At 41.5% G+C, this 21,817-nt stretch overlaps 1 protein-coding gene across 1 annotated transcript in view; it reads left to right on the top strand.

The window, feature by feature from the left end:
- The first annotated feature begins 1,308 nt into the window (after positions 1 to 1,308).
- Positions 1,309 to 21,817, top strand: part of DNA2 (DNA replication helicase/nuclease 2) — an 82,686-nt gene continuing 62,177 nt past the window's right edge. The window contains exon 1 of the mRNA XM_078660442.1: positions 1,309 to 1,374. The gene's annotated coding sequence lies outside the window, so the exon portion shown is untranslated. The remainder of the gene's footprint in view (positions 1,375 to 21,817) is intronic.

Genomic DNA, 21,817 nt, shown 5'->3' with positions numbered 1-21,817 from the left:
AAACAACTGAATGGCAATCCTCAATGAGGTCCAACAAGATCAGCGGAAAGGAAAACGAACCTGGCTACAATCTGAGGTGCCAAAAGAATGACGAGCTATAAAATGCGCAAGGTTTCCTAAACATCGAGGTGTTGCACCGAGATCATACACTTGAAAATACAAGAGCAAAGACAGGAGAGAAGAGCTGATACTTGGAGATGTGAAAAGAAAGGTAGAGAGGAACTGGAGTAGAGGGGATGATGAACAGACCGTGAGAGACAGGGAGACAAAACGACAGAAAAAAAGATACATGTGAGGAGTGATGAGGGAAAGTAGGGTAAAAAAGGTAAATGCGTGACAATAGCGAAGACGGGAAATGAGAGAGAACGGGTGTGTGAACAGGAAGAGCGGCCGGGAAACTGAAAGTACGGCCGGCCAGCCATGATTAATTAGGGGAGGAGAAGCCGCAGAGCGCACGCTGGGCGAAGCCCTTTGATGTGCTATGCGGCCGTTAAAAAATGCAATTAGGAGGGAGGGAGGCTGATGCGCGTGCTTGTTTGGTCACGTGATTCACGTGAACTTAAAGAAAACCGCACCAAGAAGCCCTTGGTTTGACGAGGATTTTGAGCACTTGAATTCTCGCTCCGCTCAATGCGCTTGCGCGCATTGATAGGTCGCGAGACCTAAAAATATCTACATTAACAACTCTCGTTTTCTAATTAATCACTCCACTGAAGGCAAAAAAACATAAGTAAAAAACATCATTTACTACACCAAAAGGTCGAACTTTCACCAATGCGACACCGATTGCATTACAAAAGCGTGTTTCTTGTTTTGAGAAAATATAAGAAAAGCGAGGAGGGACAACAACAGCCACCAGAGGGAGGTTTAAAAATCTGGGTGATTACCTGTTTAACTAGAAATGAACTGCAGGATGTTTTGCACAGAATATATATATTGTAATTGTATTTATATAGCGCTTACCACCCCTGAAGAAGCATTTATCTTTTCTTTAAAATGTGGGACCTCTTGCATGTATTTTTTTATATAAACAAACACTTTTTTTGATTTAGGGAACCTAATATTGATTTTTCTTACGAGAGAAAAGTCGAGTACGTTTGCATGCTTACCGCACTGATACAAACGATGTACTGATAGATATCTTAGTTCTCTCAGTTCTGTTTTCGTTCACTAGAACTAGAGACTACGAGATAGACAGCTCCCTCTTCCACTGCCGCTCAATGTTCTATGCTTACAGACTAGTCGTCTAAAAATGTTGTCCTTCTTTTTTGTCCATGCCCTCCAGATCGCGCGCGCGCATTTTTTTTTCTTTTCTAAATCTTTCGTAGTTTCTCGGCAAGGACCAGCCTGGACTGTGTTCCTTCTAGACACCAGGTATTATACTGCTATCCTCACCACATTTGTATTCCTTGCTAATCGACAATTTCGCAGAGCGGGAGGAGGGCTCTTGCGCTGTATTTAATACTGTGTTGAGAGTGCATCTCGGTAACAGTCAGCTCTTCAGAACCTGGCAGTTTATACAAATCAGCATAGTGCAGGCATGGCGAGAAAGACCCTTCAAGTTACTGGATAGCTAGCACTTCCTTGTGTACACTGTGACATACTCTCTTCTCCACTGAGGGTGAAAGCTTTATCGTGCGGCTTAATCTAGCGCTAAAATGTAACTAATAGTAATTGATATACATGGCGCTTTAATTCTCCCTTATGTTATACCTCACATGGCAGCATCAGATCTTAAGTCTTTGTGACATGCCTGTGCTGCGCTGGTCACGAGATGCGGATGTTAGGGCAGTGGAATGCCTTCAGTGGGGCTCCGATAGGCTGCTGTATATGACGTGCCCAAGACAAACATCTGGCCTGGCGACATTTGGATGTTCGTGTTAGGATTTCTGTTGACGGGACAGGTGACGCCTTTTTAGTTTACAGGTAATCGTGTAATGTGAAACAAAAGGTGGGCGAGCTAAAAAATTAACAGGGTGGCCAAGCCAAGGTTCTGATTGGCTCTTAGAACCCATACACGAACCGAGCCCTGAAAATGTTTGTCATGTAAATCATAGAACAAACACTACATAAAATATGATAAGTCTCTTAAAAATTCGAAACCCAGTTTTCTTTAACCTCATCGATGCTGGTGACGGAACCACTCCATCACCAGCCACGGACGAGCTGTGCTGGTGACGGAGTGGTTCCGTCACGGCCCGGCTGCCGCGCCTGTGCGGCGCTGATTTTGACCCTGCGCGACGCGTTCTACTGAGCGGGCGGGGCAGTGATGGAATCACTCCGTCACAAGCACAGCGCGCCCGAGGCTCGTGACGGAGTGGTTCCGTCACCAGCATGGCGGTGCTGCGCGGCCCCCCTAGTGCTGTGGCGGAATTACCGCCGCAGCCAAGGGGATAACATGTGAACGCGTTGACAATGATATGTAATATCATAGCACTGCACTGAAAAGTAGTGTAAAGTAGTAAACATACGAAAGAGGTGCAATTAAGTATGCTTTTTCAGTAATAGCATCACATCAGTTAAGTGTTGTCCTGGTCTCCCCTATTCGTCGCAGTGATGCAGCGGTTCTCCGGAAATAATTTCGAAAACCATGACCCCTTTCCCTGAAGTACAACTTATACTCGACAGTGGGGCCCATGACACCGCGAGTCACTCACAAAACACTCACACCCTACTTCATGGATCGGTGAGAGTCAAAGAAGAGCTGCTGTATCATAGTGGAGTGTCTAAACTATAACTGAATATTTATACTATTTACACCTGCAGTTTAAATGAGTTTTACCATGGTTTTCATTAACAAAACATTTATTTAGACACGCCACCACTGTGGTCGACGAATCTGCTAGTAAAAAATTAGGCATAGGAAAACTCAAGACCAGCTTAATTCTCCATTTATACAACTTTTATTAAAAGCAAATTTAGTGTGTCTAAAGTTTATTCACTTTATTTCTTTATTCAAAATGACATTTTAAAGGAAAATAAGGATTTTATTTCAAAACAGTTAATTTCATTTATTTTTAGAAAATTCAGAAATAGACATTTTAATTAAGATTCCAGAAATGCAAACATTAGCAAAAGACAGATAGTTCCCAAAATTCATCCTTTCTCCTAACGTCCCTGACTAATAACCTCACCTAAAGTTCAGATCTAATTCAGAAGAAATAAGAGAATTTTTCAAAGTCTTACATCTCAGGAAAAATCAGCATGCGGACAGCATCTCTGGTGGAAATTGAAAATGATTTTTTTCCTCACTAAAATCAGCACTTTTTATACCTTTTTCACTAGCTCTATCTATATAAAAAGAGTAACTCTCAACATAAATTTGAGTTCTGATTGGACAATTTGGGGTGGATGAGCATCACCTCATCATTACAATATTCATTCCGCTTCCGTCAGCTAGATTTTAAATGGCTCATTGTTTTGGGCCATGTCCGGCTTAGTCCTGTTCTCAACTTGTAACTTCACAAGATTTTCTCATGTTCAGAACCATTGTGCTCATCCTTTTGGCAGCCATCTAGACTTCCAGGCTACATCGTTCTTGAACTGCATTCACTCCAGGCACAAGCAGCTCGCATTCGAGCTCGAACATGGGCTTGCGCATGCACAGTTCATTTTCTATTCGCAGTTCAATAAGTAAGCCATCTTTTTCTAGGCGTCACAGGCCAGAATGGGAACTGTCATAGAAACAAACACAAACGAACGTTAATTTTAGAATTTTAACCCCCTTACTAAGGTTTTCCCTATTAGTAATTACCTAGCAGATAAGCAACATTCAGGCGTAATATACTCACCTATTCCCACGTTTCCCCCCAAAATACGTAAACAAAAAGCACATTTATGCCACATTCCGTTATTTAAACACTTTGCATTAGTTTATGACATGACAGAATCACATAATTAGCTAATTATGATTGTAACATAAGCAAAATTAGTTCCCACGTGTACTTGTGTAGGTGCAATTTTATACTAAGTTGATTAATTACACATATCACTCCATTAGTTCAAGTTATGGTTATGGAAGTGTGATTTTGCAAGGGGTACACAAAATGTTGTTTCTCCACTTTGCTCCATGAGCAGCAACTGCCAAGTGACAGCACTCCCATTCCAACTATGTGAAATGCACCCGTGGCAATCGCTGCACGAGCAACTTAAACAACGCATCTTCCACCTTTTTCTTATTTTTAAAACATAATATACATAGGATAGGAATGTAACTTAACAATAAGAGTGCACATGTGGCAGTACAAACATGGAATAAATGCACTATAGGAGCAATAAATTTAACCCCACGCCGTACACATAACCAAAGAAAAAATAAGGAAAAGTAGTGCTGGATGAAATGTAAGTTACACAGAATAAGCAGACAACCACACTGGTTTTCGTCTGATCTTTTTTCCTCCATCACTAACATCTTCACTACTCTCCATGCAAAGATTATGTGCACCCTCAGTGGAATTTTGTAACCATTTCCTTTTTCCAAAATGATCAGATCCTTCTCACTTTCCCTGTCTTCAATTTGAAACTCTGTGTCACTACTATAATTATCAATCACATTGGAGGAATTTTTGGAATGTACGCATTTTTCTTCCCTAAGGATAGTGATGCAATTGAGATTCGAAACCTTACCGTTGCTCAACTTCACAGCATTTTTTAGAACCTTCAGTACATCAAAAGGTCCCAGAAATGTACTCAGCTTTTTATTTATTCTCCAAGGCTTCTTAACCTTAAAAGACATTCATATCATGACCTCACTACCCACCCACACAGCCTCTTCTGTCTATTTATTTATTTATGTAAGTTTTATATAGCGCTAGCTAGCCCCTTAGGTGTCAGAGCACTTTACATGGTTGTGATAGAATACAGTAATGCAGGCATGAAATGAACATATGAGTCAGTAGGTCAATAGACAAATGGTACCCATAAAAGGTACAAGTAGAGTGATCAACACTAGAGACACAATTCGAGAGGATCTAAAAGTCAGAGAAGCACAAAAAAAAAGAGAACCGCTGCTTCAGGCAGAGGGTCTAGGTCTGATAAAGCTATACTTTATTAAGATCGGTAGACTAGGAGTTATAGTATTTGTTGAGGAGTAGGAGTTTCAGGTTTCTCTTGAAGCAAGGGAAGGAAGGGTTGCATCGAAGATCACACGTAGGGAGCTCCATTTGCTTGGAGCATTTCCAGAAAAAGAGTGCAACTTGGTTGCTGTCTTTTTTAGAATGGGAGGTAGGAGCAGATGATTGGAGCTTCTTGATGATCTAGTGGTTTCTGCTTTCGTCAGCTTGTTTTCTAAGTAGTTGGATGTATGAGAGTGAAGGGCTTTGTGGATGCAGTCTTGTAGGTACATCTTCCTTCAATAGGAAAGCCAGTTGAGGCTTTTGAGTGCAGGAGTCATGTGCTCAAACCGTATAATGTCAGAGATGAGCCAGGCTGCCATGTTAAGAACTGATCTCATGGGGACGAGGTGAGTTTTAGGCGTACCAGTGAGAGTGGCATTACCATAGTCTAGTTTAGAGAGGACCAAATACTGCACCACATTTTTAACTCAACTGCAGGAATAAATGGTTTAAGTTTCTTGAGGTTTTTGAGTGTGTACAGTGCTCCTTTTGCTGTATTCTTGATGTGCTCTTTTATTGACATGTTGTTGTCCAGGACGAAGCCAAGGGATTTTGCAGAGTTTGATAAAGTAAGAGAGCACTTTAAAGCATTTAGGTCGATGAGCCATTCGTGTATTGGAAGGCGGCTACTTTTAGGGGAGAAAAGAATAACTTCTGCCTTGATGGGGTTACGCTTTAAGTAATTTGTGTAAAGCCAGGATTGTAACTTGTTCAGTGTGTCGTTGAGATGTCATGTCAGTGCATCTTCACTTTTTCAAGAATCATACCAATAACGTCACCAATGTTTTTCCGAATCGCGAACTAATACTCACTTTCTTCATCCACATTAGGGCTCATACAGCTCCACAAGGGCCAGTCTGTTCACCAGACGGACAGAACCACATGTAAGCCTAAACTTTTTAACTGTCAAACTCAAAATATTGAGCACCATCGCAAATAATGTCACTATTGTTCTTCGAAATGCGAACTATCCTACTTTGCTCCCCACAATTTGGTTCACACAGCTCCATAAGGGCCAGTCCGTTCACCAGACGGATGGAGCCACATGTAAGCCTGCTATTTTAAAACAGCAGATGACACTAATCGTCTCTCGAACGACAGTCAACTTTCCAGCCAGTGTGCACCTGAAATTTTTCCTCTACCTACAAACATTCCTTTGTTACCCACAGATCTGTTCCGTACTTCTGCCAGTACATGACAATGGGAGAATCATAACCCGCAACTCAGTGATTCATGACCCTGCATGGTGGATGTCACGTCGTGGAATATTCAATTACCCACGTTTCTCACAGTGAGTCTCTCTCCCAACAGAGTCTAATTTGGACATACTATGAAAAAATGTCCTTACAATAAAGAGATTGGCCATCTCTTTACAGATCTTAAGGATTGGTTTTGCTGCCACACAAGGAGGGTCCATTCATAGCGCTTCCTTCAAGTAGGTACCAATTGTTACCTACCATGTCCTCTTATTGCGCCACATGACAACTCAAATACTAAAACGAATTAATTATTTTTAGGTGCTCCTCACCATCGCCTGCCCTGATGAAGACCCCGACATGAGGAAATAATAGCCCTTAATTACTTGGGCGTCGAAACGTAGACTTCTACTCATCATCAAACACATGGGATTGAAATCAATAAATTGTTTATGTCCTTTGTGTTATGATACTAGGCGAATTGAGGACCTTTCAAAGACCGTAAAGGTTCTATTGTAAATATTTGTTATTGTGCTTGTCACAACACCTTTACCCTGTCCCTCACCTATCCAATCACCCCCATTCTTCCCACCAAACCTTCCTTCTATCACACCGTGTGCACTGTAAAATATCACACATGAAAGAAGTCAAATGCTTTGATTTGAAAAGCTTTTAATGTATGCACAAACTAATGAAAAAATATTCAACATTTATGTTTTGAACTAAAAAAACATCCAACGAATGCGTTACTCAGTATAATAAATCTATGCTCTTGACGAACATAATAAGAAATTCTGTTGTGGTGGATTATATGTTGAAATTCATAAATACTAACACTACCTCGACCCTTTTCTCAAAGGTAATGCTATGATAGCCCAGGTCGGATAGTTTTATTTGGGTTAACCCTGTTAAAACTTCACACAAGGTTGGAGATAGGTCTGAGGTTGTTGAGATCGTTTGGGTCAGCCCTGGTATTTTTGGGGATAGGTGTGATTTGTCCTAGTTGGAGTGAGATCGGCACACAACCCGTGGTGAGAGATGTGTTGATGATGAGTCCAGAACTGGGCGATGAAGTGGTTGAGATTTTTCACCATCTTGGATGCGAGGGGATCATTGTTGTGGGTTGTTGGCTTTAGATTCATGATTATATTGAAGACTTCCTTTCCAGTCAAGGGTTTGAAGTCCGACCAGTTGGCGTTGTTTTTCAGTTTGGCGAGTTTCATGAAGTTGTTGGTTATTATCATGGTCTTTTGGTCCGCAACAGGCTATGGAGCTGGAGCAGCTACGGGGGGAGGTGGGGTGGTGAAGGTGGGAAGGACAGAGAGAGGAGAGGAGACTTTCAAGAAGGTTTGCTCAATTTTTACAACTTTGTCAGCGAAAAAGCTAGCGATTTCTTCACATTGTTCATTTTTGGCAATTATAGCAGGAGGGGATGCTGATGTAGTTTGTTGTCTAACAATTTTAAAAAGCTCCCTATGTCTTTTTTTTTTTTTTTTTTTTGCACGGTCCAGTTGGTTGCGGAAGAAGGAGGTTTTTTCTTTAAAGAAGTGCTTTTTGTAAGACAGCCTTGTTGTTCTAAGTAGTGCTAGGTGATAAGTTGAGGGGTTTTATCTCCAAGTCCTTTCTGCTTTTCTGAGTTTTCTTCTTCGCTGTTGAGATCGGAATTAAACCAAGCTTTTTATTTTGAAGATTTTAAATATTTTAGTTTAGGCGGGGCCACTTAGTCGAGAACATCCGATATCAATGAGTTGTAGTGTGAAGTGAGCTCTTCTGCGGCGGACAAGAAGGGGAGGTGCTGTAGTTGATCACAAATTTTGGATTCAAGTTCAAGAATTGGGACTTGTCTGATATTTCTGGTTAACAGCTTTGGTTTCAGGGCTGGATCTGGTAGGGGAATTTATGTTGAAAAGAATTAGATGGTGGTCATACCAGTCAATAGGTGAGATGGAGCTAAAGAAGATAAGGCCATTTTTCTTTATAATTGCGTCAAGGGTGGAGCCTTTGATGTGAGTTGGTTCCTTACAGAGTTGATTTAGATTGTTAATTTCCAGGTTTGTGAGTAGTCTGATTGAAGTGAGTTCTGTGTTCCAATGGATGTTTAAATCTCCCAAGAACACATTGTTAGTGTCTGTTTGGGTGTAAAGCATAATTAGGTCTGAGAACTCTTCTACAAAGAGGGCACGTTCACCAGGAGGATGGTAGAGGGTGTGGAATTTGATAGGATGGGAGCCTTTGTTTACAAGTTCCGCCCGAGGTATTTGAAGGTTGAGTATTCTGCCTTACGCAAAGTGGAAAGTTGAATTCTAATTTTGTGAATAATGGCTAGACCCCCACCTGATCTTTTAGGTCTGTCCTGCCTGATGATCGAGTAACAAGGTTGGGTTAGCAGGTCAAGTATAGGGGTAGAATGGTCATTAAGCCAGGATTCAGTGAGGAAAGCAATGTCTATTTTTTCTCTGATGATAAATTCAGCGATATCAGTTGTGTGCTTTGCTGCTGATCTACAGTTGATTTGCTCAAACGCTCCGTCCATCATCCCCTTTTGTATCGATCTACAGTTTAGGAGTATGTAAGAGAGAGGGCAAAGCTTATCCTTCGAGGAAGGAAGAGTTAGAATGGTGGTGAGTTGAGCTGGTGGTCTGGGCTCTTTTATAGTTGAGGGTAGTCTATTTGTGCGGACAATTACTGGGATAGTGGATGGAGGTTGGGGTGATTTTGTCAAGTGCTTCGGAGAGTAGGATTCACTGAGAACAGTTGCTTCAAGATCAGAGAGTGTGCATTGTGCACAAAGGGTTCTGTGGGCCAAATGAGCAGTGGCTTCAAGATCAGAGAGTGCATTGCGCACAAAGGGTCTGTGGGGCAAATGACTTAGATGAGTGAGGGTCCAGGTGATATCTTGCACAACTGAGGTGGTCGCGCCAGTGATTGGGGGTACTTTAGAAATCTCTGGGGTGTGATATCTGGGTAGCTTGGTCTGTTGAGATATGTCATGTCTTAGGTAAGCTATGTCCTAGACTAGGGAGTTAATTTTCTGTTCCAAGCGGGGCAATGCCCGAGGGAGGATGAGTCAAATCCTTGGAGGCTCGGAGCATACCATGTTTTAATATGTGTGTTCCTTATCTTTTGGACTAGGTTTGTGGTTAGCCCGTATGAGTTGAGTAGGGAAGTCAATGATGGGGAAGGGCGCGTCGGCTATGGGTATGTGTGTAGCAAGCCTCGCAATGAGGTCCGATCTGCTAGGATTGAGGTGCCAATCGTTGCGATTAGATACCGGGAGATTGATTGTTAGGGTGGGCAGAGGTGTCACCACACCGACAGATGTACGTGTGCTGTGAGTGCTCGAAGGGGAAGTAAGGATGCTGGTCAGAACCCTGGGTAGCTCCAGGCTGGAAGATGAATTGGAGATAGGAAGAAGACAGGGTGGTTCAGGGGAGCTAGTCCGAGGTCATGGGGAAGAAGGCAAATGAATCAGCTCTCCCTGCGGAGATAGCGGTTTGAAAAATGACAAAGTGATGATCGAATAAGGAGAGGTGAGAGTCGGTCGCTGGATGTTACCTGTCTTGAAAATGGATATATCCATTTCACCCTTAAAAGAAGAGGAGGGGGATGTCGTCAGATAAGTTCCGTTGGGTATCTTGATGGTCTTGGTCACTTGCAGGAAGAGAAGAAAGATGTTTTTCCATTTTGACCGGCGTTTGGAATAGAATACAAGATTTTTTTTCATGGAGCCATTGACCATATTGTGGTAGGTATCCGCAATTAGAGTTTCAGGGTGTTGTTTTAGAAGTTTGTGATTGAGATTAAGATAATCGATAGTCCAAGAGTTGGGCCCATATCTGACAAGTGCTGCGTCGAGAGGTTTATAGGGGAGCATTGTACTTAGCATGATCATGGTTGGTTTCCAGTTGAAGGTGCAACACACAGGAGTGTGACCGCGGTCCGAGACCGGTGAGGTGAGAGGCATAACGAAGCGTGAGGAGCCCTAGTGAGGTGGGTAGTGTAAATTGAAACCCAGGCAGTAAGTTATTGTCACAAGGAGGAAATACGATGTTGTAGAAAGTACATAACAACTAAAGACACTCATGTAATGTAGTTCCAAGTATAGCTGCTGTACAAAAACTCCTATGTTTGATGTAATAGACTAAACATTTGCCCTATATATTATAGAAATCTAGCCCACTTAAAAGCTATACATGACCCCTCACTTGCCTCTTGGTTCATCAGTAGCATTGTCATCAAGGAGGGGTAGGAATGTTTCTAAGTTCTTGTTTGAAAACTCTTACTCTTACTTTTAATGGATCTATCACTAATATATGATGTGGTACTTCACTGGCATTTACAGCCAGCACATTTCTATTAAAATGAACACAAACTTTCCCACTGGCATGCAGTTTTACTGATAAAACTATATAGCATGCAAACGATAATGGGTAAATTGGTTTTTAGCAAATATTTATCATTTGCACATCCCCAAGTAAAGTGTTATGATTTGTTTTGATCTAATTCAAATATTTCTTTCTGTCGCACATTAAAATTTAAAAAGTACTTTCTCAACTACTGAAATATATTTGTGCAGTTCATTTAAGGTAATTACATTTTTTTGAAAAAAACTGACATCATGTAGCCTTTCATTGAACACGGCATGATTGTCTTACTGTAAAGTTGAGCATTTTGTAAACACGATCCCCAGGATAAAATAAGAATAATCTGTAAGAAGATCTAAGCTGACATTTGACCTCTGTTTGTGAACACACAACGTAACCAGATTTTAATGCATCATTATTGTACTTTCGCTTTCTTAATTATAGAAACTCCTTTTCTTTGTCAGCTTGAGTCACTCGCCAGACTGTGCCAGTAGTCCTTAACCGCATGCGTGCGGGCGGAATTCCGCTCGTACGCTGAGTTTTTCAAAACCGCATGTTACGTGACGAGCTGGGCTCGTCATGAGCGTGCGAGGAGGCTACCTCATGACGAGCCCAGCTCGTCATCAGCGTCGAAGGGGTTAAAGATATCTTGCCTGATGACATCTGACTCACCAAAGCGAGTGGGCGAATAGATTTCTCGCAGCCTGAATGAATAAATTGGTGGGATATATCCATATTGATCCAGGTTTTACTGTAGTATCTATTCAGCTATCTCCATCCGTGTTTTGGCTGAGTTGCAACAAAGAGGCAGTAATCTTACTGGAGGGAGTTGTAGTCGTAGAGGCGTCAATCAGATTGTTCAAATTTACCACCCGTTCAGGGATTGGAATGATTCCGGTTTCTTATGCCAGTTAGCGTATAGTTAGACCTGGGTTCAGGTGAGTGATTTTCTATGGGTTTAAATACAACATTTCATTACTGGGACATGGATATATTATTAGGGAGCCATATAGTAGTTCTTGGAGTTTCAGCAAATCATTGTTGTTGGAAGGAAACTCGACTGGTCCATCGGTAATTTTGAATGATTTAGGGAGGTCTTTCTTTTATTAAAAATGTTTTTGGGAGGGAAGATATTTTGGGAAGACAGTTTCAGGCCGGTGAGCAGGTTAGTCCCCAAAGCTATTAGTGTAGAAAAAGAGAAGGCATAAGAGCCCATTAAATAGTAACAAGAAGGAATAATTTGTTTTTAATTTGTGATCGAGGCAGTCCCTCTGCACTGAGGTAGGTCATGTTGAGTCATTAAGCAAAGGTATTTTATCAGTAAAATCATTAAGTCAGTACTCTAGGCATAAGCAATCTATCACTAGTGAATGAGGATAACGTATAAATGCCCCACTGAAAATGAAAGTAATTAAACTTACTGTGCGCTCTTTTGCTATGTCTAATGCATTACCTGGACGTACGGGGAGCTTGGGGTGTACTGTTGCAGTAAGGTGAGATGAGCAAATTAGACCTACACCATGGGTATGGAAAGTGCTATATTAATTCCAGTGAAATACAGTTGATTGTGAAACATATGTAAGCACTTCACTTAAGGGCTAAAGGTCTGTCTGGGGCTCCTTCAAGGTGAAGCTGAAAGTGGTTTAAAGGTAGTTTTTCATTGGCGAGTCACCTATTGGGAAGTACAGGCATGTGATATTCTGCAGAATTAATAGATGTAAATAGTATGTTTTTGAAGGCAAGCACCAGTTGCTGGCTAAAATGAGACTCCTTCCTTTATTCATCACCTAATTGATCATTTTCCGGTATTTGTGTCCTAGCTGGTAGTGACAGGCAGATTTGTATAAAAATGGAAGTTGTGTGACGATTGAGGACTGTGTTACCTTGAGGAAATAAAAAAAGGGATAAAAGCACATTTACTACTAGCTTTCATTCCCTGCAACATCATCAGTGTAACATGCGCATAACAGTGAAAATGGTCGTGGCTATGTAATACATTGAAGAGTGGGAAACAACCACACACTGACCTTAAGTTAGCAAACGATTTTTGGTTGAGTGTTGCGTTGTAATAGGTAGACACAGATAAGAGTTTGAACAGTTGAAGAGAGAGCTTAGCTAGGTAGGAGGAGAAAAAGTGTTATAATGAACGAGGCACGTGGAAATAATTGTGGTAATGTGGATCCAGTCCAGGGAGGCACACAGAGAAAGTCTGAAGTCTTGAACACAAGGGCCAGCATCCATCCCTCAAGTGTAGGTAGAGAACACCTTCTGGGCCAGAATGCCAGACGACAAACTGTAGTCGATGAGCATTGAAGAAAAATGTGAACGGAGTGGGTCCAAAAGAATGCATAATGGGAAAAATACACATTGAGGTTATACGTAAAGAGGCTACCGAACAGTAAACAAGCACTTTCCTATATTTGTGTAAGCTGATTGATACGGTGGGGGAGGAGAGGATGTGTGCATCTGCCTACATGTTTGGCTCCTGCTAGTTCAGATAATGCCACCAAAGAGAAATATATGATCTTTGCAGAGTTTCTAATACACTTTAAGGCTGCTGGTAAATTGCTCAAGGTTCTTGACAAAGAATATAAACATATGGGTTATAAATTGTCAGTCTTAACAGATTTTAATTTAATGAAATTAAAATCCTTTATCTAACTTATTTCCCTCGATCAAAGAGGAAAAACGTGCAGCGCAGTGATAGATTCCCTAAAATATAATCATGTTCAGCCTAAAACGGACCAAGTCTTTCAATGGTTGATGTTAAAACTTTAATCTATCCCTTCTAACTTCACCAATTAGTCATGTTTACCATCACATCAGTGAAATCTTCAGTTTGGTCGTTAAGCACATTAAGCATTTCACAGCCCCATCCATTCTATCCACAAATACAGTGTTTTTCTAATCTTCACCCTGGGTCAGTGCAACAACTTTTCATCCTCACACTTCATGTCAGAATCCACTGGCCAATCCAAGACTGCAGAAGTTTGGTTGAGACAGTAAACACTTCACTAATCGATATGCTTCTGTCTCATCCAAGCTTCTCTGATTCATGGCGGAAGCTGCGTCACTCCCAACAGGACCTTGACTAAAATATTTGTAATCGGACATTTTGAAATAAAAGGGTGAAAAACAGGAAATGATGAGTGGTTTTCTGTAAGCTAACAAAGTAAAGCTAGGCACTTCTTGCATCTTAATGGAAATGGTTTCAAGCATCCATAATGTCTGCAGAACGTACATGCAGGCCTAAAAAAATACACAAAAAGCCTAGCTTTAAAGCCAAATTATTTGACCTTAAAGCTTTCACCGACTTGGCTAAAATTGACTTTTATTTCATATTGTCAAGTAGCATGTCCCTGACCTGGATGTGAAATGTACGGAAATGACACATTTCTTTGAATAAAAAGTCCAAAACATTGAACGTTCAAACCCAGGCAATAAATTCTCACCTCATGCTTCCATTGTTACTCTTCACAAAATCCTTGTAAAATTGCCTAGTTTTAATGTGCTTTCAGAGACTTAGTTGATGTAGACCATTGGGAACTTGAAACCATCTGACCTCTGTATGCTGTAGGAACCTTATCCCAGTTACATTTGCAAAAGGCATATGTCATTACCTTGCTCTCTACTAGTCCAACCCAGTTGAACTCAGCCAAAGTCAAGTTCCTGGACTGTCTCAAAACTGGACAAATAAAATTATTCTTCTAAAAACACTATGCAAACCCATAACATCTAAAAAAACTGTTGTCTTTTGAGCCTTCCTTTTCTAGCAAAGGTGCAAGAGAGCTGCATGTCGCACAACTCAAGGGGCTTATATCCAAATTTCACCTATGGGTGGCCTACCATTAGGTTTAATACCAAGTTTCCGCACTGGGATTTTCATGGTACACATTGGGTTTTATTTTCAGCGTTTTGAGGGAGAGGGAGCTCAACTGGTTAGGGTCGAACTGCCAAATGGTTAAAAGAAAGTGTGAACGGTTGACTCAAGAACTCCAAACTTCTGTATTACTTATTTAACATAAATTGGAATTAATGTGGATTTAAAATCTATAAATGCATCTCTTGAGGAAGGATGAGCTTGTATAATGTCCCTAAATACATTGAGAACGAAGTCACCTCACTAAGTATTGTTGAGTGCCAAACTAAGAAAGAAAATTGTATTTACCAAAAATGAAAAACTATAGTTACAAAAACAAAGTTTAAGATGAACCCTTGGTAGGTTGTTTGAAGTTTTTAGATGAAATATGAAAGAATACATATTTAACTATTTGTGGAGGTTTGAAACCAAAAGTGTGTGCAAATGCAATCTCAGATGTTAGTTTTTTAGTTGAACTGCCAATCAAGTCAAGATTTAGCTTTTATTCGGTGAAATTTTTTAAAACCATCAAAGCATACACAATAAATTCCTTTTCACAGTTAATCATGTCACTGGGTTCTAATTACACAACAAAGTATATTACAATGTAAATTGGTGAATACGTGTATACAATAAAAAAAGTTTGTCACCAAACGGAGAGTTTATGGTTTTTAAAATTCAGAATCCAGAATTTTTCACATACAATTATATAAAAACTATCTAATAAACTACGTGCAAAGAATGCAAAGGGGGATAATTATGGTAGCAGCATTTTCTTGCGACATCTCACAGCCCCTGTGATGTAGCTCGCCACCCCAAAGCATATCACAACAGATCCTAACATTTGCAAATAAACCAGGGCTGGTCGGGCCTGTTCAAAATTACACCCTCTTAATAGTGGGAGAATTAATTTCTTTCGCTGCAAAGCATAAAATTTGCAGAAAAAGATCATATGAAGGGCATTTTGTTCCGATTTATTGTCACACGGACACGACCCCAACATCCCACTTTTGACAAATCCCCTGGGGAAAGATAACAGCCAAGGCAGCAAACCATGTTTAAATCTTAGCAGAACAAATAGGTGGAATGGCTTATTTATGTATGTCAAGTACGGCTGGATCTCTCTCTCCCCGTGCTTAGCATAACACATTTTCTCACCGAAGGTTTAGCCAATTCCTCCTCTTCCCTCTGTACCTTCAACCTGTTTAGATACTGGGATTTTACTGCCTTAATCATGATTTTACTTTGGGCTCTAGGGTTTGTAAACAAGTCAGGGCTACCCATTAAGTCTGCTTGCATTTTAATATATCGGAACCATGGTATCGCCGAGGCCTTATCTAGGGAGAGGCAATCCTGGATAATTAGTTGATTTAAATTCGGCGCTTTCTGTGCCCAGATTCTCAATCACCCTAATAACGGCGCTGCCGCAATCTGGTCAGAAATATAACCAGCCCCCAAATCTTCATGCACATTAAAAGATGCTACGGATTGAGGGAGCGATAAAACTTTCCTAAAAAAGACGTTTTCTGCCATTTGGATCTCACTTGAGTTAGTGTAGCCCCACACCTCACTCCCATACAACACCATGGGCAAACACTTAGCGTTATAAATTTTCATAATGGCCGGAAATGGCTTACAGCCTAAACGTTTAGCAAAGCCCAGCAGGGCCCCTGTCGCCCTCGCTAATGTGTTTTTTTCAACGCGCGCTGCGTGGCCCATGATCTTCTATCATCAAAAACTATACCCAAGTATGGGAAGGTGGGTACTTTACTGAGTTCCAGCCCCTTGCAGACAAACGATGCCCCTTTCGCCCGTCTACTGCCTAGCGACAAAGCATGTGATTTTTTAAAATTAGTTTTTAAATCCAAAGAGTCCATAAAATTAATAAAGCAGTCTAACAGGGATTGTAAACCTCGTGCAGTCCTAGCTACTAGTACAGCATCATCTGCATAAAGTAATGCAGGTATCTTTTTATGACCAACTCTGGGGATGTCCTTGCATGATAAAATCAAGGCTTCACCCAACTTGTTTATATAGAGTGTAAATAACAGAGGAGCAAGGATACAGCCTTGCCTTACCCCTCGCTTTACCGGCCATGCATCTGTCAGGCTCCCGTCCCCATTGTAGCGAACTGCTGCACTTGTGTCTTTATGCATATTGGCTAATCATCTTAGCTCGCTTTGCATCTTCTGACAGTGCTATGTATGAAACCTTTGCAGTGACCAGTCTCCGTCACAATGAGCCGTGCCTATTTCTCGTTAGTAAAGGGAGTGTGGAGGGCAGGTGTTTCCAACCAGTCAATCGAGAGTTACCAGTAGCTCTCAAAAGACTTCCGAGTAGCTCCATGCCTTGAGTTCATTTTTAAGTAAGAACTACAATAAATAGGCGCTGCTTTTCCTTTTAAAGTTAAGGAAAGACTATGTTTATTTTACATTATTATCAGGCTGCATATAGCAGAGCCTGATAATGAGCAGGGCTCCACTCAGATGTATGACCCATGTGGATCAGTGAGGTTCAGAACTGGAGCTCCCCGGTATTTAACTCTTAAATAAGTCATTCTCAACTCAATATTGGAGCATGAGAACATAATTATATTTCTAAATGCTTTTAAATTAGATAAAATTAAATTGAAGAATTAACTTAATGATTTAGTTAACTCTTCATTTTAATTTTCTCACTTTTTAAAGTGTCACATTTACAAACAGCAGGTATCTTGCTTCCAGTGGCTGGTAGACACTGTGTCATATTTAGAACTAAAAAATACAGTGATTTTCTTTCAAAAGGGAGAAATTTAAAGTGAACAAAAATGTTTCTATGAAACATTGTCTCAATGTTTTTCTTCATTTTAAATTGAGCTAATTAATCACCATGTCTACAAGCCACTGGAGGTAATGTGCCTGCTGACTGTAAAGACACATTGACATATGAGAACATTTAAATGATGACTTTAATGTAATGCATGTACACATAAAGTTAACTCTTCAGTTGAATTATCTCCCATTTCAAAGTGTCACATTTACACACAGCACCACATATTGTTCCCAGTGGGTGGTAGATAAGCTGCCATATTTATAGCTGAAAAATGCAGCCATTTTTCGAAATGGCAGAAATTGAAAGTACAGAAAAATGTTCCTTATTATGAAAATATTTGCAGAACATTTTTCTGCGTTTTCTTGCATAAAAAAAGGTTGTATGTTTGTTTTGTATATGTAACGGTGCCACATGACAAAAGGTAAGTCTGTGCCACAGTACATATGACACAGGCGGTCAGTCACCCATATACACATATCCCATTCATTCGCACAAATGTTCATACATCCCTACAGACCATGCACTCACTAACGCACATGCTAGCCCTATCATATTACTCCGAATCACATTACTTTGTTCAAACCATAGTATCTGGCTCCCTCCATGGACATTAGGTTTATAGTGCATGAAGCTGGTTGAGGGGGTGTTTGGTAACAATGCACAAGTTACTTGACCTTCAGTAGCTCACAACGATTTTCACTGATCAGCAGTAGCTCTCATTACATAATATGTTGGAGACCCCGGGTGAAGGGTAATGGCAGGGAAGGTGAACTTCGTGACGGTGACAAACTAGAGCTGGAAGTATGATCAGTGTTATAAATTACCTGAGCTCTGCTGTTTAATCACCAGATTGCATAGCTAGCAATTAGCATCAACATAAAGGAGCGTCTAGGTGCTCAAAACATAAGCAGGGTGTCCTACTGCTTTGTTGACCAACTGTCCTAAACATCATGAGCTACAGACGCCTTTCACTCTGTTCACCAAAACCCACACTGCATGTCTACACACACACTGTGGAGGGTTTTCTGTAGTAGCAATTTGTCTGCAGTGGGCTTTTATCGTGAAGGTAAGAATTCATATTTAATGATATATGTCAGTTGGCCGTGATGTGCACCCCTATTTTCTTGGTGCAACCAGAAATTTAATGTTCGTCCCCATAGATCATACTGTTGTCTTTAAGTGGAAGTAACTCTGAGCAAGTTTCACAAAGAGTCTAGAATAAATCAAGCACATTTGATATTGCCAAGCCAAAGTGTAACGCAAGTAGGTGCATGCGAACCTATATCTATTCTCATACTTTTATGCAACACTCGTGCTTGTGTACAGTGTCACTCAATATGCTGTGCAACCACCACGCCATCACATTTTTACACATTGTAGTTAGCACATCCTATGTAACCCAGTATATAAACAACACCCTTTTAACCATACACTCCCCTAGAAGGCTAGACAAGAACCAGATGAAAATCAGAGCACTTGCAAGAGGGCCACCTAGTAAAGCGCTTTAGGCTGCTCAAGCGGTATGGAAAGTGCTATATAAGTAGCTATAACATAAATATTTCTTTATTTTTTTTTCCGTAATTTTTTATTGTAGAAAAAGAATATATATTTTCATGGAGCATAACATATACATGGTGAGGAAAAAAAAGAGAGGAAAGAGAGGAAGAAAGGAGAACACCCGCGGGGGGGAGGGGGGGTGGGGGGGTGGTAGACTTGTTCATTCCCTGCTTCCAGTCTTATTGGAGTTAGTCCAAATCTCGTCGTTCGAGCGCGGTTTGTCCTTCGGTTCCCCGTCCCTGGGTTGGGTTGCGTTGATTGTCCTTCTCTGTCCCACACCCCAGCCGCAAGCGGAAGAGATAGATGGAGGAGATAGAAAAAGAGGAGGAGGAGCGTCGCGCTTCTCTGGTGTGTGCCTTATCTGGAGGTCTGCTGCATGGCTGCTGTTAGTGGGTGGCTGACATTGCTGCCTATGGTGGTTTGTGTGATGAGAGGTAATTGTCTAGGGATTCCCACATGCCTGCCTGCCTGTGTGTTTTGGGTGAGTGTTTCGCTGTGATGGTGTCTGCCCCCCTTAGGAAAGTGACCCAGTTGAGCCATGCTTTAGGTGTGGCTTTCCCTGTGTCTTTCCAATTGTATAGAACTGTTTTAACTGCTGCTGTCAGCAGAAGATCTGTGAGGTCGCGGTCTTCTTTGGTTGTTATTGAGGGGGCTGCATTCCCCAGTGCCAGGCTGTGGAAGTCTAGTTGCATGGTGGCCCCTGTGATCTCGTTTATCAGTGTTTCTATTGTGTTCCAGAAGGTACTAACTTTGGGGCAGTGGAAGAGTAGGTGTGCGAGGTCTCCCTTTTCTTTGTTGCAGTTCCAGCAGCAATCGCTGTCGCGGATACCCATGGATGACAGGCGGGCGGGGGTCCAGTATGCCTTGTGTATAAGCCAGAATTTAGTCTGGTTTAGAGTTGCGTCACCTTTCCCCTGGAGTTGGACCTCCATAGCTCCGCCCTCTCCTTCTCACTCAGTGCTCTACCCACTAGTGTGCCCCAGTAGGTGTTGACCTTATCGTTCAGTTTGGTGGATTTTGGGCATAGGGCTTTGTAGAGGTGTGCAACTTGGTGTCCTAATTTGTTGAGGTTAATGGCATATTGTATGAGAGATGGTGTTAGTCCGTTCAGGTTTGCCTTCCTTATAGCTACCTTAATCATCAGAAAGTTGTACAACTCTATGCTCTCTAGATTGTGTTCAACCTTGAGTGTGTCGAAGGTTGCGTTTGCGCCTTGTTTCAGTAGATCGCTAGTCGTTGCTTAGGCTTCTAATATTGACATCACCCTGTTTGCTTGAAACCCAAATATATCTAATTCACATGCAATAACCAAGCCATCAAAAAAGCGAAATTGGTGAAGAGATACTGAAGTCCGCGCCATGATCTTTAAAATCCAAGCTCTTTCTCAGATAAGAAATATTTATGTTATTGTGAAACCTGGTATAAACACGGCATCACAATAACATAAATATTTCTGATCTGAGAAAGAGCTTGAATTTTAAGGATCATGGCGCGGACTTCAGTATCTCTTCACCAATTTCGCTTTTTTGATGGCTTGGTTATTGCATGTGAATTAGATATAGTTGGGTTTCAAGCAAACAGGGTGATGTCAATATTAGAAGCCTAAGCAACTTAAAAAACCGTCCATCTCTGGCGTAGAAAATGTGTAAGCAATAGTGTTTTGTCGCATCTGTTTGTGCTGAATGGCTATGCCTATGTGTGATATCTAAAGATACTTGTATATATTGAAGCATGTTAAGTGTGGGTAGCCATGCTAGTGGAATGATGTGATGTCATATGGAATGCACAGCTCTGCTGGATGGATTGTGCCTGCAGCTGCTGATGTAGATTGATGGATGGCATCCTTATGAGGCATACACCTGCACTTGAAACTATGTACTTGTATCCTGTCTTTGTTTACAAAGGCCTACTTGTCACACTGGCAACGAGGATGGGTTGTGAAACCACACATCTTAAAAACTTTATTCTGAGGGTCTCAACATACCAAGAGGGCAGCAGCGCCAGTTGGCAGCAACTGTGACGCCTACAACTAGCTTTAAACCCCTGGGATTGTCTCTTCATGGAAGTGCAGATTTGGATGTCCTTGCCCAGATATTTTATGTCTTAGATTTAGGCTGCCTGCTATTTTGCACCTGGAATTTGAAGTGGCGTGCTGTTACGTGTGTCTTGGGCGCGTGTGTTCTTAAGTGGAGTCCCTACTGTGGATTAATTTTATGAACAACCTTCCCTGTTGGATTGCCTGAGCGGAGTCCCTACTTTGGATTGGCCTGGATGTGCCTGTGAGTAATATTAAGAATTGGGGACACCGTTGGCTCCTACGAGTTGTTTACACGCTCTCAGTTTGGGCTTGTGTGTAAATTTGAACGGACGTTTATGGCAACTGTCTGGCGAATACACACGAGCCTTTGCTTGAGCCAGAGTTTATTTTCGAAATTACTGTGGATTGTGCAGCTCACCGTGCCACGCTGAAGGTGCCATTACTCTTCCACATCATTCTTTTCCGGGAGCTCAGTGAACATGCATCACCATTCTTCGTCTCTTCTGTGAATCCATTTACACTGCGGCAGCAAAGTCCTGCTTCTCCACGCTACACTATGTGACGTGGCGGCCATTTCAGTTTGAGTGAGCTAAGTTGCGTGCGTCTTTGCTGTCCGAGCTTCAGTGACAATCACACTCTTTCTTCAGCGCTCTAACTCTTGGGTGTGTCTGCGTGTTCTACAGGTGTCTGTGGTGCCGAACACTCAGTTACATGCACACTGGTACATTGGCACTCTGACTACGGGTGTATCTACCGGTCTCAATCAGTGATACGCATACTCCGCCTGCAAGGCTATCCGTGATATGCAAACTTCAATTGTGAGGCATTCAGCGCGTCTGGTTATTTTTCTGTGGCACGCACACTTAACCTGCAAAGCT

The sequence above is a fragment of the Lissotriton helveticus genome, chromosome 9 (assembly GCF_964261635.1).
Source record: "Lissotriton helveticus chromosome 9, aLisHel1.1, whole genome shotgun sequence".
NCBI lineage: Eukaryota > Metazoa > Chordata > Amphibia > Caudata > Salamandridae > Lissotriton > Lissotriton helveticus.
Note: the sequence above shows the minus strand (reverse complement) of the source record. Positions and strands in the feature narration are given on the sequence as shown.